Source organism: Natrix helvetica, assembly GCF_964273705.1.
Source record: "Natrix helvetica genome assembly, chromosome: 5".
Taxonomy (NCBI): Eukaryota; Metazoa; Chordata; class Lepidosauria; order Squamata; family Natricidae; genus Natrix; species Natrix helvetica.
Window position 1 is genome coordinate 149,585,540 of NC_138551.1, and position 17,231 is coordinate 149,602,770.

Below are 17,231 nucleotides of genomic sequence, written 5' to 3' on the forward strand. Positions count from 1 at the left end.
TTTCGGTTAGGACAGGTAGAGGAAAAAGTACGCCGCGCTAGGAGGAGACTCTATGGTGGGGGAACTGAACTTCCGGTCAGCAGCTCCAGAATTGAACAGGGGGCTTCCGGTTAGGACGTTTGTGGCTCCCGGTGTTTTCTTTTCTGTGGGAAACGGTCCAAGTGGCTCTTTGAGTGTTTACGTTTGCCGACCCCTGTTCTAGTCTGATGAAAAGAAGGACTAGGGGAGACAGGATAGAAGTCTTCCAATATCTCAGGGGCTGCTACAAAGAAGAGGGAGTCACGCTATTCTCCAAGGCACCTGAGGGCAGGACAAGAAGCAATGAGTGGAAACTAATCAAGGAGAGAAGCAACTTAGAACTAAGGAGAAATTTCCTGACAGTGAGAACAATAAACCAGTGGAACAACTTGCCTCCAGAAGCTGAGAATGGTCCAACACTGGAAGTTTTAAGAAGATGTTGGACAACCATTTGTCTGAAGTGGTGTAGGGTTTCCTGCCTAAGCAGGGGGTTGGACTAGAAGACCTCCAAGGTCCCTTCCAACTCTGTTATTCTAGTCTATTTTTCCCTGGATTTATAGTCCTTGCAGACAGCTGGTCATTTGCATTCTTTTTGGAGAGTCCTTGAGGCCACTTGGAGGTTTTATCTGTGTCCTCAGGGTCACCTGAGTGGTGCAAATGGGTGTGGAGCCTTCTTGGAATTGCTGAAAGGACTGTGTTGTAGACAGGAGATAGACGATGTCATATCCATCCCTTTCTGTTGAGCAAGAGTTGTTCAATTTTGATATAAATGGCTTCTTTGACCTCTCTTCTGTATTTTAATGCATTAAGTAACCGTTCTCAAAATCCTAAATTTCCAGACTTTCTGTTCCTTGACTGCCGAGGATAATCAATTCCTTAATTAACTCTGTGACGGTGTTTTGGAAGGGCTTACAGTATCGCAATAAAAAAAAAACATACCGCAATAAGTTAACAGCAAGCAGATTCCTCTTCGGAAAATCAAGCTCCTAGAATCAGAAGCCATTTATATCAAATATTAATAGGGCTGAATTCTGTATCCTTACTTTCCCTACCAAAGATCTCACTTTTTATTTTTTTATTGGGGCTGGGAAAGATGCCAGGGCGAAAAGCAGAAATGGGCAGCAAAGCAGAAATATGGCTGGTTAAATAAACCACAGCAGCAAAATTCAGCTGTAAACGCTAAGCTTGGGGTTTTAATGCTGTGGTGGGAGGAGGGAACCATAGGTAAAGGTAAAGCTTTCCCTGGCACATGTGTGCTAGTCATTTCCAACTCTAGGGGGCGATGCTCATCTCCGTTTCAAAGCCGAAGAGCCAGCGCTGTCCGAAGACGTCTCCGTGGTCATGTGGCCGGCATGACTCAACTCCCGAAGGCGCACGGAACGCTGTTCCCTTCTCACCAAAGGTGGTCCCTATTTTTCTACTTGCATTTTTTAATGTGCTTTTGAACTGCTAGGTTGGCAGAAGCTGGGACAAGTCACGGGAGCTCACTCCGTTACACAGCGCTAGGGATTCCAACTGCCGAACTGCCTACCTTTCTGATCGACAAGCTCAGCATCTTATCCACTGAGCCACAGCGTCCCTGAGGCCACCAAGGGAAATGTATTTAAGACGAAAAGAAGATTCATAAGTTTAGCACGATCCGTGTAATTCATGACTTACGACCACAATTGAGCCAACGTTTCCGTCACTAAGCAAGACAGTTTATGAAGTGCCCCATTTCACGACCTTGCTTGCCACAGTTCTTAAGCGAATCACAGCGGTTGTTAAGTGAATCTGGCTCCCCCCCCCCCCCGCATTGACTTTGCTCGTCACAAGCTCACCAAAGGGGAATCGGAGGACGCCGGGAGACGGCAGCCGTCATAAACATGAGTCGGTTGCCAAGCATCCAACTTTCGATCACGTGACCAGGGGGATGCTGCAAATGGTCGTTCGGTGTGAAAAAGGGTCACAACAAAGTCACTTTTTTTCAAGTAGCTTCAAACCGCCACTAAACGAATGGTTGTAAGTTGAGAACTACATGTATGGACTATAAAGGGTCTAAAGCAGGGGTGTCCAAACTTGGGAACTTTAAGACTTGTGGACTTCAGCTCCCAGAATTCCCCAGCCAGCTGGGGAATTCTGGGAGTTGAAGTCCACAAGTCTTAAAGTTCCCAAGTTTGGACACCCCTGGTCTAAAGTTAGAGAGAATGGTGGAAGCAGCAGCTGCTAAAAAAGCCAACACAGTTCTAGGCTGCATCAACAGAGGGATAGAATCAAGATCACGTGAAGTGTTAATACCACTTTATAAGGCCTTGGTAAGGCCACACCTGGAATTCAGCATTCAGTTTTGGTTGCCACGATGTAAAAAAGATGTGGAGACTCTAAAAAGAGTGCAGAGAAGAGCAACTAAGAGGATTAGGGGACTGGAGACTAAAACATATGAAGAACGGTTGCAGGAACTGGGGATGTCTAGTTTAATAGAAAGAAGGACTAGGGGAGACATGATAGCAGTCTTCCAATATCTCAGGGGTTGCCACAAAGAAGAGGGGAGTCAAACTATTCTCCAAGGCACCTGAGGGTAGAACAAGAAGCAATGGGTGGAAACTAATCAAGGAGAGAAGCAACTTAAAACTAAGCAGAAATTTCCTGATATTTAGAATAATTAATCAGTGGAACAGCTTGCCACTAGAAGTTGTGAATGCCCCAACACTGGAAGTTTTTAAGATGATGTTGGATAACCATTTGCCTGAAGTGGTGTAGGGTTTCCTGCCTAGGCAGGGGGTTGGACTAGAAGACCTTCAAGGTCCCTTCCAACTCTGTTATTCTATGGTCTGATTGAGAGTAAGGGAATGATGGCTTCTCCAAATCTAAGAAAAAATAAATAAAATAAATGGAATCAACCGGGCAGAATTCTGCCTCTTCAGGGTGAGTCTCCAGGCAAACAGCAGGGAATGCAAATCGACTTCCTCCCCTTAGTTGGGTTAATGGGTGAAATTATATTTCCATGGTAACCGCATCCTCTCTCTACCACTATGTGACATGTAAGTAGCAAGGTCCTTCGAACAGCAGGCACAACTGGACAAAACAAGGTTTGCAATGTGGAGCTTTGGATCCAGTGGGTGTTTATGCTGCGGCAATTTCCAGTCCATTTATGAATCCAATGCAAACTCAGAAGGCCACTCTTGCTTAATGGGGAAGTTAACAAGTTGTGCAGAGACCTGTAAGGTGCTAATAGATTCAGGCAGGCAAGCCTAGCGTGAGTAAACCAAAGACCGTGACATTAAGGTCCATCAGGGGAGACAGGAGAGCAGTCTTCCAATACTTGAGGGGCTGCCTCAGAGAGGAAGGGGTCAAGCTGTTTTTCTAAAGCGCCCGAAGGCCAGACAAGGAATAATGGATGGAAACTGACCAAGGAGAGATTCAACCTGGAAATAAGGAGAACAATAAGTGTTAGATCTGGGCAACGAGAGACAGACTGCGGACACGAAGTAACTCAACAGCTCATTTTATTAGTAGTAGTAGTGATCCAGCTTGCTCTGTGGTCGGAGGGTTCCCCTTTTATAGGGATGAGGCACGCCCATTGACCAATCAGAGGAATACCTGTTTCCCGCTGTAGGAGCGGACCTGAGGGAAGACTTATCCCGATATATGTTAATATCTAACACCCCTCCCCTCCTAGATGGGACGTTGCGGTAGGTGACATAGTCCTTTAGGTAGGTGGGTGTTTGTCTTGCTCGGGAGGAACGTCGGAGTTCAGGTTGTGTTGAAGTACTTGCAGGATTGGTTTCCTGTTGGGTTGAAGTAGTTGTAGGATCGGGTGCTTTTTCTGTTTCTGGAGGTCTTGCGTTTTCGATGCTCTTTTCCCTGGTATCTTGTTCGGCTGCGATGACGGGGGTTTGCTCAGCGGCTGTGATGACGGGGGGTTGCTCAGCTGCGTGCGTGATGTCCTGTCCCCCGCTTAGCTCGCCGGTGTCGTCGTTTCCTGGGATGAAGTTTCCCTGCGGTTGTCTTTCTGTGGACAGGAAACTTTCGCCCTCATCCCTTAAGTTGGAGTGTGCTAGGCGACCTCGAAGCTGATCGATGTGCCTTCTCCAATTCCGCCCATCTTCAAGCTCTAACAAATACGATCGAGGGCCCATGATGCCAATGACCCTCGCCGGTATCCACAATGTCCCCCCTGTGTAATTTTGAGCATAAACAGTGTCTCCTTCTCTAAAAGATCTGACCTTACTTGTAGAGTCTGGGGGAGCCGAGGTAGAATAATTCGGGTGGAGCCTGTCCAGGTGAGACCGTAGGCGGCGACCCATTAGTAGTTCAGCGGGGCTTCTACCCGTCGTTGCGCTCGGGGTAATGTGTTGAATGAGGAGGTAATGGTCAATGCGTGTTTGCCAATCCCCCGGGCCCATCCTGGCGAGGGCCTCTTTCGCGAACCGCACCATTCTTTCTGCCTGACCACTGGACGCTGGATGGAATGGCGCGATGAGGGCGTGTCTGATTCCCAACCCTGCTAAAAATGTTTCAAACTGCATGGCCGTGAATTGGGGCCCGTTGTCCGATACTAACAGATCTGGTAGACCATGGGTGGCGAAAAGCCGCCTAAGAACCTTTATAACTGCCTCTGCCGTGGTTGATGTCATTAGGACTACATCTAACCATTTAGAATAAGCATCTACAACTATGAGGAAGGTTTGACCCTGGAATGGCCCTGCAAAATCAATATGAATGCGTGACCAGGGTGCCTTGGGTTTCTCCCATTCTGTGGCGGGCGCTTCCGGGGGTGCTGGTCTCGACTCCTGGCATGGGTCGCAAGTGGCCACCCACTCCTCTATTTCTTTGTCCATATTGGGCCACCACACATAACTTCTCGCTAACGCTTTCATTCTCACGATCCCCGGATGACCCATATGTAAAGCATTCAATACCTTTTTTCGTAGAGCAAAAGGAATAACAACTCGATCCCCCCACAACAAACATCCCTGTAACACGGAGAGTTCGTCCCGTTTAGACCAAAACATTTTGAATTCCGGGCCCACATTTCCCTTTGGCCACCCCCTCCATACCCAAGTTTGCACTTGTTTTATTAAATTGTCCTTCGAGGAGAACCTTGCAACATCGTAAGAAGAAACTGGTCCCGAATCCAAACAGTCAATGAGCAATACCGGTACTTCTGGAGTGGGGTCTGGCAAAATGTCTGGTAATGGGCAACGGCTGAGCGCATCTGCGTGTCCTAAAGTGGAGCCCGGTCGATGAATTAACTTGTAAGAGTACGCAGCCAGGAAAACAGTCCACCTGGTCATACGTGGAGAAAGGGAGACCGGAGTGGGGCGATTTCCCGCCAAAAGTCCTAACAGCGGTTTGTGATCAGTAATGAGTTCAAAATCGCGGCCGTAGAGGTATTCATGGAAACGTTTCACACCTGCAACGGCAGCCAATGCTTCTCTGTCCATTTGGCTGTAGTTCCTTTCGGCCGATGAAAGAGTTCTGGAGTAGAAAGCAATGGGTGCTTCTTTCCCGTCGGGCATCCTGTGGCTGAGGACTGCTCCAACCCCGAAAGGCGATGCGTCGCAGGTCAATACCAGTGGGAGGGTCTGACTGTATTGCACAAGTAGTGAGTCAGTGGTGAGCAGGCGCTTTACCCCGGCGAATGCTGCAGCTTCGGCTCGTCCCCATCTCCATGGTGCGTTCCTCTGGAGTAGACGGTGTAGTGGCTCAGCAACGGTCGCCTTCTGTCTCAGGAAAACGCTGTAGAAATTAAGTAGTCCGAGGAAGGCCTGCAACTCGGTTTGATTTCGTGGTGTGGGGGCGTCCTGGATCGCCTTAATTTTCTTTTCAGTGGGGTGAATTCCCTGACCATCAATTCTATAACCCAGGAATTCTACGCTAGGCACGTTAATTTGGCATTTTTCTTTTTTAAGGCGGAGGCCCTTCTCTCTGATTCTGGCCAAAACAGATCTGACTCTTTTGTTTAGTTGCTCCTCGTTTGCAGCGGACACCAAGATATCGTCAAAATATGGGACGACTCCCGGTATCCCTTGCAACAGTCGTTCCATGACGCTCTGGAACAATCCTGGAGCAATACTTACGCCGAATTGTAGCCGGTTGCATTTAAACGCTCCTCTGTGCGTCACTATAGTCTGGGCCTCCGCTGTGGCGCTATCTACTGGCAGTTGCTGGTAAGCTTGTGCCATATCTAACTTAGCGAAAACCTTTCCTGGCCCCAATGAGTGCAATAGGTGCTGTACTACGGGCACCGGATATGCGCTCTGTTGTAGCGCGACATTAATTGTGCATTTATAGTCTGCGCATATGCGGACTGATCCGTCTGGCTTAACTGGGGTCACGATAGGTGTCTCCCAACGCGCGTGATCTACCGGCTCAAGGATTCCTTGTTCCACTAACTTATCTATCTCTTTATCTATTTTTGGGCGGAGTGCAAAAGGCACTCGTCTCGGTTTAAGTCGGATTGGCGCCACATTTGGATCTAAATTGAACGATATTGGTTTGCCCACATACTTACCAAGACCGGAGCTGAACACATCCTCGAACTCCTTAAAGATCTTTTCAGCGCTGCTGTTTCTCACGGCGTTGATTCCGGTGACTTCTAATCCCAGGGCTTCAAACCAATCAAGCCCCAGGAGGTTCTGCAATGGCGCGCTGGAGATGGTCACGGGCAGCTGGGCTTCGATGTCCTTAAACTGGATGTGGAATGTGCCTTGGCCCACGATGGGGACTTGGTTCCCCTGGTAGTCTCGTAGCAGGACGTCAGGAGCGCGCAGTTGGCTCTTTCTGAGGCTGGGAATGGCCTGTTTCATGGATGCCCATGAAATGATCGTCAGGGTTGATCCTGTGTCAACCTCCAGCTCGCAGGGTGAGCCCTCCAAGAGGACTGTGACTTTCAGCCTTTTGGGCCGCTTAGGGCGGACCTGATGTATCGTGGTGAGATACGTTCGCAACTCCTCTCTCTGGGTCAACTCTATCTCATCGTCTATATCCTGAAAATACTCTCGTTGAGCGTCTTGGTAGAACGCTCTTTCGGCTCTCTGTGTGAATTCTCTCTGGGGATACGCTCGCTCACTTTCTTGTGAGTAATCTCTCTGGGAATACGCTCGTTCAGCTCTTTGGGGAGTTTCTCTCTGGGTAAACACTTGTGGATTTCTCTCTGGGCGCCCTTTTTGATTTCGCCAAGCCCCTGGGTTGGGCTTCTGTTGGCGGTACATGGGTGGCTGCCGTGAGGCAGGGACTCCGCTCCGGCACACTCGTGCGATGTGCCCAAGTTTGTTGCAGTGCGAACAAACAACGTTCCTGAACCTGCAAGTAGACCTGGGGTGATTCCCTCCGCAGCTTGCGCAGGGCGGCAAACGGGATCCGGGTTTCCCCCCAGGCCTCCAGTGACTGCTCTGCATTAGGTGACTGTCCTCGAACTCGGGATCCACGTAGTCGGGGCTTGCGTCTTCGTAGTGGACTCTGGTTTGTCTCGGTGCTGGCTGGGTTTCGTTGACCCTTCGTTGTATGGTCACTGCTGATTTCTCCGCTGATTCCGACGCTCTTGCTTTGTTCAATGCTGACTGTAGGGTTAGATTCGGGTTGGCTAACAGTTTCTTTTGCAACGAAATGTCTCTTACCCCACAGATGAATTGCTCTAAGATATGCTCTTCCAAATCCCTGTATTCACAGTGGGCTGCTATTCTTCGTAGAGCTGCAACAAATTGGTTAATGGATTCTCCCGCCTTTTGAGTCCTCATGTTGAATTCTTTGCGGCTGACATGGCGGGACGGTTTTGGCGCGTAATGTGTTTCCAAGGCTTGTTTCAGCGTCGCCCATGGTACTGCTTGTATTGGAGTAGGCGCGGTGAGGTCTCTGGCCGTATTGAAGACTTCCTTTCCGCAGTAGCCGAGGAAGATATTTTTCTTCCTTGCATCGGTGATCCCCGTGTACTCATTTGCTTCGAGGAAACACTCGAAGCGAATCATGAAGGCTTCCCATTCGTCGGTTGCTGGGTCGAAAGGAGCGGGGGGAGCATGCATCGCCATTTTCTCAGTTTGAATTTGCCGCGCTGCGGTGATCTGAGATGGCTGCCGGAATTTCTGCCGAATTCCTGGGCTGGATCAAATCCGGAGATTCTTGAAGTAGCGTTCTTCGTCCTATCTGTCTCTCAATCCCACCTTCGTCGCCAATGTTAGATCTGGGCAACGAGAGACAGACTGCGGACACGAAGTAACTCAACAGCTCATTTTATTAGTAGTAGTAGTGATCCAGCTTGCTCTGTGGTCGGAGGGTTCCCCTTTTATAGGGATGAGGCACGCCCATTGACCAATCAGAGGAATACCTGTTTCCCGCTGTAGGAGCGGACCTGAGGGAAGACTTATCCCGATATATGTTAATATCTAACAATAAGAGCAATCCACCCCATGGAACAGAAGTTGCCTTCAGAAGTTGTGGGAGCTTCATCACTGGAGGCTTTCAAGAGGAGACTGGACTGCCATCAGTCAGAAATGGTGTAGGGTCTCCTGCTTGGGTGCGGGGTTGGACTAGATGACCACAAAGGTACCTTCCAACTCTGTTAATCTGTAATAAGTCTGGTACTTCCCATTCCCATTGGAAGAGGCACCCGTTGTATTTGTTGTGGCCTGCCAGCAGCCAGCAAATTATTATTATTATTATTATTATTATTATTATTATTATTATTATTATTATTATTATTATTATTATTATTATTATTATTATTATTATTATTATTATTTATTAGCGCTTATAGACCGCCCCCTCTCCCAAAAGGGACTCGGGGCGGTGTACAGTCCGTAGCAAAAATACAACAAGTTAAAATTATTAAATAAATAGATATGTGAGGAGGATAAAAGATATGCCAAACTGTACAGCTGAATAAATAAATCAGGATATACAAAATTTGAAATCCCAATATCCTGTAAAATTAAATTTAAAAGAGACAATCCCTCTAAAAACCAATAAAAGTGTGTATGCCAGGAGGAAAACATTATAATTATGCCAGACCAGCCAGTCGGAACAGGTGAGGTCAATTTCTGTCGGAAGGAGCGGAGGACAGTAGTGGTTCTAATGTCGGGGGGGAGGTCATTCCAGAGGGTTGGGCCCATCACAGAGAAGGCCCTACTCCTCGGTGTCGCCCATTGGCAAAGCTGGCAGCAGAGTAGGGCAGTGAGGAGGTCGGGGAGGAACATGGGCCAGTCCTGGGGGCCGAGGAAAGCTCGGACGAGGGCTCTGCGTCAGAGGCAGAGAGGGAGCTAGACAGCAACGAGGCAGAGGAACAGCTGGAGCCTGTTCCCAGTGTGTGCATGCGCACAGCTGCCGGAAGACAAGAACAACTCAGAAAGCAGGGTCGACTTGGGAGTAAAGCCACACCTTGGAGGTGATTGGCCCCTCCCATAGGAAACAAAAGAGGAGCGAACGGGGAGGGGGCTTTTGCAGGAAACAATCCGTTCCTTCGGTCGTGTCAAGAGTGGAAAGTTCTGTTTGTGACTATAAGAGACTCTATGCCAACTGTAGCCTTGCCCTGTGTTTGGAAACTAGTTATCTGGCATCTCGCCAAGCAAGATAAGGTTCGTGTGGATAAATATTCCTCTGAAAGACTGTTTGCCAAAGCCTTGCTGACTGTGAGCGAAAGGAATCCACAGTCGGATAAATAAAAGAGGGTTTGCAGGAAACAAGACTTTGCTTCTTGCTTTCTAAGGCAGCCTGGGTCAGAACAGTATTCTCCCAGCTGGGCCCAAAGAAAGTCTGTTTCTGGTTCATATCCACTTGGTTCCTTAAGCCGGGGGTTGGGATAGATGTCCTCTGAGGAGCCTTCCCATTCAAAGATTCTAAGATCAGCATCACATGAGGACAGAGCGGGTGGAAAGGGCAAAGCTTCCCCTGTCATATTGGTGCAGCTTTCATCAATATTCCAAGAGAGTCCGCTTGCCACGTTGCGTGCCCGGCGTCCTTCAAAGAAAAAGGCAGCTTTTTTCCACCGCTGCCTATATTTTATTTTTCCTAACCAGTGTTTTATGGAACGGCGCAAACAGATGCTTGACGCGACCCAGGAAAAAAACAAAGCGGGATCGATTTTATGACAGAATGTGGCGGCCGTTTATCTTGGTGCCTAAGAAGAACAAGGAGAAAGGAGGGAGAAAAAAAGGAGAAAAATACAAAGGTTTAGCAAGCTGGGGGGGGGCTTAATTTAATTTAAATAGATTTGTTTCCCCCTTCCCCCTCCCAAGAGAAAAGCCCAAAGTCGAAAGCTTCTAAGTGTTGTTGTTTTTTGTGTGGTTGTGTTTGTGGATTCCCCTGATGGTCGCAAACAAGCTTGAAAGAAACTTTGCTCTGCTGATCTGCCTCAATTGTAGAACCTGATCTAATTCAACGCAAGGAAAACACTTGTTCTGTTCTCCCCAGTGCGTGCAGGCACACACACATGCGCACACACACACAGAGCACACTTATGCAAGACACTTATTCTGGCACGGAAAATCATTGCAGTGCCTCATGTAGAATCTCTTCTGTAGACAGCCTCTGCATCACTTCTCTACTGAAACCCTCTCCTTTGCATATATATATATATATATATATATTTATATATATATATATATATATATATATATATATATATATATATATATATATATATATATATATATATATATATATATATATATATATATATATATATATATATATATATATATATATATATATATATATATATATATATATATATATAAATGTGTGTGTGTGTGTGTGTGTGTTGTATTTGTGCTGATAAAATAAAGGGAGACTAGTATAGATCCATTTCGAGCTATTTAGCTCTCATCAGCTAGCCATACCCTTACTGGGATTCGAACCTGGGCTGTATTATACACTAGGCAAGAGTCTTAGCCACTATGCCACAGGCTTCTCCTCCTTTATCAGCTGATAACATACATACATACATACACACACCATATTTTTCGGAGTATAAGAAGCACCAATAGTATAATATGCAGCAAGGTTTTGAAGAGGAAAATTTAAAAAAAAAAGTTTTTGCACTTTGCAAACCTCCCCCAAATGGCCCATTTTTTTGCGAAAACGGGCCAGGTTTTTTTTTCCCCAAACAAAGGGCATAAATAGCCTTTAGGAGGCTTGTAGAGTGCTGCTGGAGGGGCGGCGGGCAAAAATGAGCAAAAAACAGCCTGTTTTACGCGAAAACGGGCCTGTTTTTTGTCCCAAAAAAAGGGGCATGGATACCTTTAGGAAGTTTATAGAATGCTGGTGGGGGCTGGGGAGGCAAAAAACGGTCGGGTTTTCACTCATTTCTGCCTTCCCCAGCTCCCAGGAAGTCCCCTAAAGACTATGTGCGGCCATTTTGGTGAAGGGGCGGAGCTTCAGGAGGCAAAAAATGTTGTATTCAGTGTATAAGATGCACCCAGATTTTCAGCCTCTTTTTTGAGGGAAAAAGGTGCGTCTTATACCCTGAAAAATACGGTATATCGTGTTTTCCCGAAAATAAGACAGGGTCTTATTTTCTTTTGACCCCCCTGAAATAAGTGCCCGGCCTTATTTTGGGGGAGGTCTTGTTATTTTTGAGGTGCAGGAGGCCCCTTAACCTCAGCCTGTGGCCCGCGGATCAGCTGATCCCGAGAGAGTCAAAAGTTCTGTCTCTGTGACACATTCTGGCCAGCCCTGGCGTCACTGGGCCTAACACTATTTTTGTGGCCGCCACTAAGAGGAGGAGTGTGGGAGTTAGGGTTTGTGGAAGGGCCCCCCGCGAGGCCGTTCTGTGTGGATGGCAGGTGCATGTGGGGGGGCATGGGGCATATTTCCCCCTCCCCCCAGGAAACGTCAGGGACAGGCTGCGCATGTGTTTAAATATTTTTGGGGAGGGCTTATTTTAGCGCATGCACTCAAAAGCCCAATTGGGCTTATTATCCGGGGAAGAATGATTCTTCCCCGGATAATAATATATTCATTTATAAGAATATATTCTCCCACTTAACTTTGCAAGAGCGTTTATAAATAAACCATGCTAAACTCACCGAGGTTGCAAATACTCAAGGAGTGCAAAGATTTGAATCCGGTGACTTGCGTTTTATACTTTTTTTTTCCTGCCGAGCAGAAATGTGCAATATTAAAATGATGAAGGGTGTGATTTGGGGCACCGAGTGTTTGAATGCAAAAAAGGGCCACGCTGAAGGCTGTGAGACATAGTTAAAAAAAAAAAAATAGCCCCGTTCAGTGCAAAAAAGCAAAATTGGCTTTGTCATCGCTCGATGATTCCTACTCGGTAGAAATTATCCCTGGGAAGATCAAAGAGCCGTAGAAAAATTAAGTTTCAGGACCGATGAAAAATAATACCTGATCTTAAGTCATTTCATCATAAACCAAACCTGTGACACGCACGGCAGAACTTAATTGAATTTGTAATTGTTATAACTTACCCGCCTGACACATTGGGACCCAAATGTAGCCATCCACCCGAAACCGTAATTGGGAGATTTTTTCTGATGCGATTGGCAGCGAAAGCAAAATATGCCTTTTTTCCAGAGAACCCGAAATGCCTGCAAATTTGGGGGCAAAGAAAATACGTTCGATCAACTTCAAGGCAGATTTTTTTAAAATGTAAGTTTTCCCAAAATGTTGCAGAAACGCGTTTAAGAACAAAGTAGCCACATCGAAGTTAAAATCAACAGGACAAGGGAAATGAAAAGGGTTTTTTTTTTTGGTTACAATTTCTTTGGTATGAAAAAAACAGCAACCTAGATATCTGATTTTGTGAGAATTGAACTCTGATGACGTTACCTAGTTGGGTCATGAAACGTCTGCAAGAAAACCACCAAGCTCAGAGAGCACAAATATTCTCTTTTTGGCATCTTGTTTTTAATTGGGAGTCTAAATACGTAGAGTCTCCAATTCTCTCTCTCTCTCCCCCTCTCCCTCCCTCTTCTCTCCCTCCCTCCCTTTCCTCTCTCCCTCCCCTCCCCTCCCTTTCCTCTCTCTCTCCTTCCCCCTCTCCTCTTCCTCCCTCCCTCTCTCCTCCATCCTTTCTCCTTCCCTCTCTCCTCCCTCCCCCCTCCTCCCTCCCTTAACTCTTTACTCCCTCGCCTTTCTCCCTCCCTCCCTCTCTCTTCTCTTCCTCCCTGCCTCCCCTCTCCTATCTCCTTCCCTCTCCTCTCACCCTTCCTCTCCTCTCTCCCTATCTCCTCTCTCCCACCCTTCCTTCCTCCCTCTCCTCTCTCCCTCCCCCCTCCAATTTATTTCAGTATCCCTTTTCTCTCCAAACTTTGCAATGGGAGCTTTGAAAGTTGTCCCAGAAAACAAATTACTCACAGGTTATGTTAGAACTACAGCAGATAAGGAAGCTTAAAAGCACTAGAGCTGTTTTGCTGTAGGTTTGTTTGTTTGTTTGTTTGATTGGATTTATATGTAGGGCACATTAGCCTTTCTTTCTTTCTTTCTTTCTTTCTTTCTTTCTTTCTTTCTTTCTTTCTTTCTTTCTTTCTTTCTTTCTCTCTCACTCTCTTTCTTCTTTCTTTTCTTTTTAAAATGTCCCCCCAAATATTCACCATGGGGGCAATCTGTCAGGAGAATAACCTGAGTAAAGTAGATTTAATCTAACAGATCAATACAAATGACTGAACCTGGCTGGTGTTCTTACAACTCAGTTGGGACATCACCTCTGTAAAAAGTGGGAAAAGTACAAAACCTCCAGATGTCACCCTCGTACTTCAAAATTATGCCTAGATTTTTTTTTATTAAAAAAAAATAAGAAAAAGAAGTGGGAATCGAGGCTTATAAAGGTTACTTATAAAACCGCCATTCCAGCAGTCTTATAAAACATTTCACGATGGCCCAGGGTTGCCTCCGGTTGTCTGCTGCCTTCTGGGCTATGAAACATTTATCAGAAATAACTCAAGAACCCGACCCTGCCATGGAGGATAGGCCCGGGAAATTATTTATGCCCCAGACGGAGCGAGTTGGGGAAACGTAGCACACGCAGGGAGCTCTGCTGATTTACGCTAAATTGAAAAAAAAAGTCAAAAGGCGTCTGGAAACTGGCCTCTGAAAAACGAAAAAGGCTGCTCCGTTTAGCACGAGGTCAAGAAGGGTTCCCAGTTCCCCCCCAAAAAAGAGAGAAAGAAAGATGGTTTAAGAAGGAGGGAGGCAGCCAGCGTCATTCCTTGGCCCCACAGATTTGCAGTGTAAGAGGCAAGAACAGGATTTAAAAAGAATAAATATTATGTATGCTTTACAAAGAAGGGAAAAAGAAGGTGGCTCAGTGGCTAAGACGCTGAGCTTGTCGATCAGAAAGGTCAGCAGTTTGTCGGTTCGAATCCCCAGCGCAGCGTAACGGAGGGAGCTCCCGTGACTTGTCCCAGCTTCTGCCAACCTAGCAGTTCGAAAGCACGTAAAAAATGCAAGTAGAAAAATAGGGACCACCTTTGGTGGGAAGGGAACGGCGTTTTGTGCGCCTTTGGGCGTTGAGTCCTGCCAGCCACATGACCACGGAGACGTCTTCGGACAGCGCTGGCTCTTGGGCTTTGAAATGGAGATGAGCACCGCCCCCTAGAGTCAGGAAGGACTAAGCACACCCTTTGCTTGTCAGAAGGTCGCAAATGGGGATCACGCGACCAGGGACACTGCGACCGTCATAAATGTGAGTCAGTTACCAAGCATCTGGATCTCAATCACGGAACCACGGAGATGCTGCAATGGCCGTGAATGTGAAGAATAGTCATAAGTCATTTTTTTTCAGGGCTGTTGTAACTTCAGTTACTAAATGAATTGTCATAAGTTGAGGACTACCTGTACTTCATGCCGCTATTCAGAAGTAGCCATTCCAACTCACGCTTTTTTTATTAAAAGTTTTTTTTTTATTATTTTATTATTAAAAGCCTCTGTGAGTTGCAGCTCATTATATTGGACGCACGGACGAGGTTTCTTCCTTTTAATAACATTTTGAAAAGGTTTTAATGACGTTGAACAGAAAGATTAGCCGGTAGCGGAATGAAGAAACGCCTCTCTGGGCTTTGAATGGCGCACAAGGGCTCTTCCCAAGGTTTAGACAAGGTTTTGGTTTTTAATCAAATAAAAGCTAAATAGAAGCTAAAAATAAATTAAAACTAAATAGTTTTAATTGCACTGCCATCTTTGATCAAATTGATTGCACATTAAAAAAAGAAGAAGCCAGCTTGTCTTTGCATGGTCCCACCCCCTTCATTAGCATGGCTCCGCCTTGCATTCTATTTGGACGAGAAGAGATAACCAAGTAACTAACAAAAGGCCAGGGAGAAAAGTTAGGAGTGATTTTATCCTTTAGGTTGTTACGTTTTTAAAATCTCTTAGTGGAGTGGAGTGGAGTAGAATAGAATAGAATAGAATAGAATAGAATAGAATAGAATACTATATAGGAATGGAGTAGAGTAGAGTAGAGTAGAATATAGGAATAGAGTGGAGTGGAGTGGAGTAGAATAGAGTAGAATAGAATACTATATAGGAATGGAGTGGAGTGGAGTGGAGTGGAGTGGAGTAGAGTAGAGTAGAATAGAGTAGAGTAGAGTAGAGTAGAGTAGAGTAGAGTAGAATATAGGAATAGAGTGGAGTGGAGTGGAGTAGAATAGAGTAGAATAGAACAGAACAGAATAGAATAGAATAGAATACTATATAGGAATGGAGTGGAGTGGAGTAGTGTAGAGTAGAGTAGAGTAGAGTAGAGTAGAGTAGAGTAGAGTAGAATATAGGAATAGAGTGGAGTGGAGTAGAATAGAGTAGAATAGAATAGAATAGAATAGAATACTATATAGGAATGGAGTGGAGTGGAGTGGAGTGGAGGAGAGTAGAGTAGAGTAGAATAGAGTAGAGTAGAGTAGAGTAGAATATAGGAATAGAGTGGAGTGGAGTGGAGTAGAATAGAGTAGAATAGAATAGAATAGAATACTATATAGGAATGGAGTGGAGTGGAGTGGAGTGGAGTGGAGTAGAGTAGAGTAGAATAGAGTAGAGTAGAGTAGAGTAGAGTAGAATATAGGAATAGAGTGGAGTGGAGTGGAGTAGAATAGAGTAGAATAGAACAGAACAGAATAGAATAGAATAGAATACTATATAGGAGTGGAGTGGAGTGGAGTGGAGTAGAGTAGAGTAGAGTAGAGTAGAGTAGAGTAGAGTAGAGTAGAGTAGAGTAGGAATAGAATAACAGAGTTGGAAGGGACCTTGGAGGTCTTCTAGTCCAACACCCCTGCTCGGGTAGGAAACCGTATACCACTTCAGACAAATGGCTATCCAACCTCTTCTTAAAGACTTCCAGTGTTGAAGCATTCACAACTTCTGTTCCACTGATTAATTGTTCTAACTGTCAGGAAATTTCTCCTTAGTTCTAGGTTGCTTCTCTCCTTGATTAGTTTCCACCCATTGCTTCTTGTTCTACCCTCAGGTGCTTTGGAGAATAGCTTGACTCCCTCTTCTTTGTGGCAACCCCTGAGATATTGGAAGACTGCTATCATGTCTCCCCTAGTCCTTCTTTTCATTAAGCTAGACATACCCAGGTCCTGCAACTGTTCTTCATATGTTTTAGTCTCCTGTTCCCTAATCATTAAAACAAATCGGTTGATCTGATTTATTTTTCATTTTTAGAGACGGATGCGTTTCAACCTGCACTCGCCTCCCCTCCCCCAAAAAAACCCCAGAGTTAAATGAAGTTATTTTGCAGTCAGACACACTGGCAAGCTGGTGTGGATGTCTTGTTGACATGGATAATCAGTTTACAAAGCAGAATGCGTGGAGACAGAGGGAGTTTTCGATTACCGCAAAACAGCAGGCTGTTGGCGAACGAGAAGAGCGGCCAGCAAACAGAAACAAACACCGCAAAAAAAACGAACCTCCCAGACAATCTGTTTCCGTGACTGTGTTACAAGGAACATACCACGTTTCCAGGCTGTTCCCCAGCAGTTATTACATGGATAAATTAAAGTGGGCGGGTGCGTTGACTGGCATTAATTCTGTTCCAAGTCCTCAGTGAGGCTTTTTCACCGATATTTCCTTAGCAGAAACATTGGGGGGGGGGGGGGAGGTGTCATATCCAATGTTAGGCAGCCTGATATTTACTTGCCAGTTTCAGAATTGGTGTGCGCTGTGGGGGAATCTATGGTGGCCTAGTGGTTAGAATGCAGGATTGCAAGTTAACTCTGCACACTGCCAGCAGTTCGATCCTGACCAGCTCAAGGTTGACTCAGCCTTCCGTCCTTCTGAGGTTG

General features: G+C 46.0%; 1 protein-coding gene across 1 annotated transcript in view; it reads right to left on the minus strand.

The window, feature by feature from the left end:
• The window catches only part of ANKRD65 (ankyrin repeat domain 65), a 131,506-nt gene that overhangs the window by 46,653 nt on the left and 67,622 nt on the right, over positions 1-17,231 (minus strand). Inside the window, exon 2 of the mRNA XM_081955018.1 lies at positions 12,423-12,542. The gene's annotated coding sequence lies outside the window, so the exon portion shown is untranslated. The remainder of the gene's footprint in view (positions 1-12,422; positions 12,543-17,231) is intronic.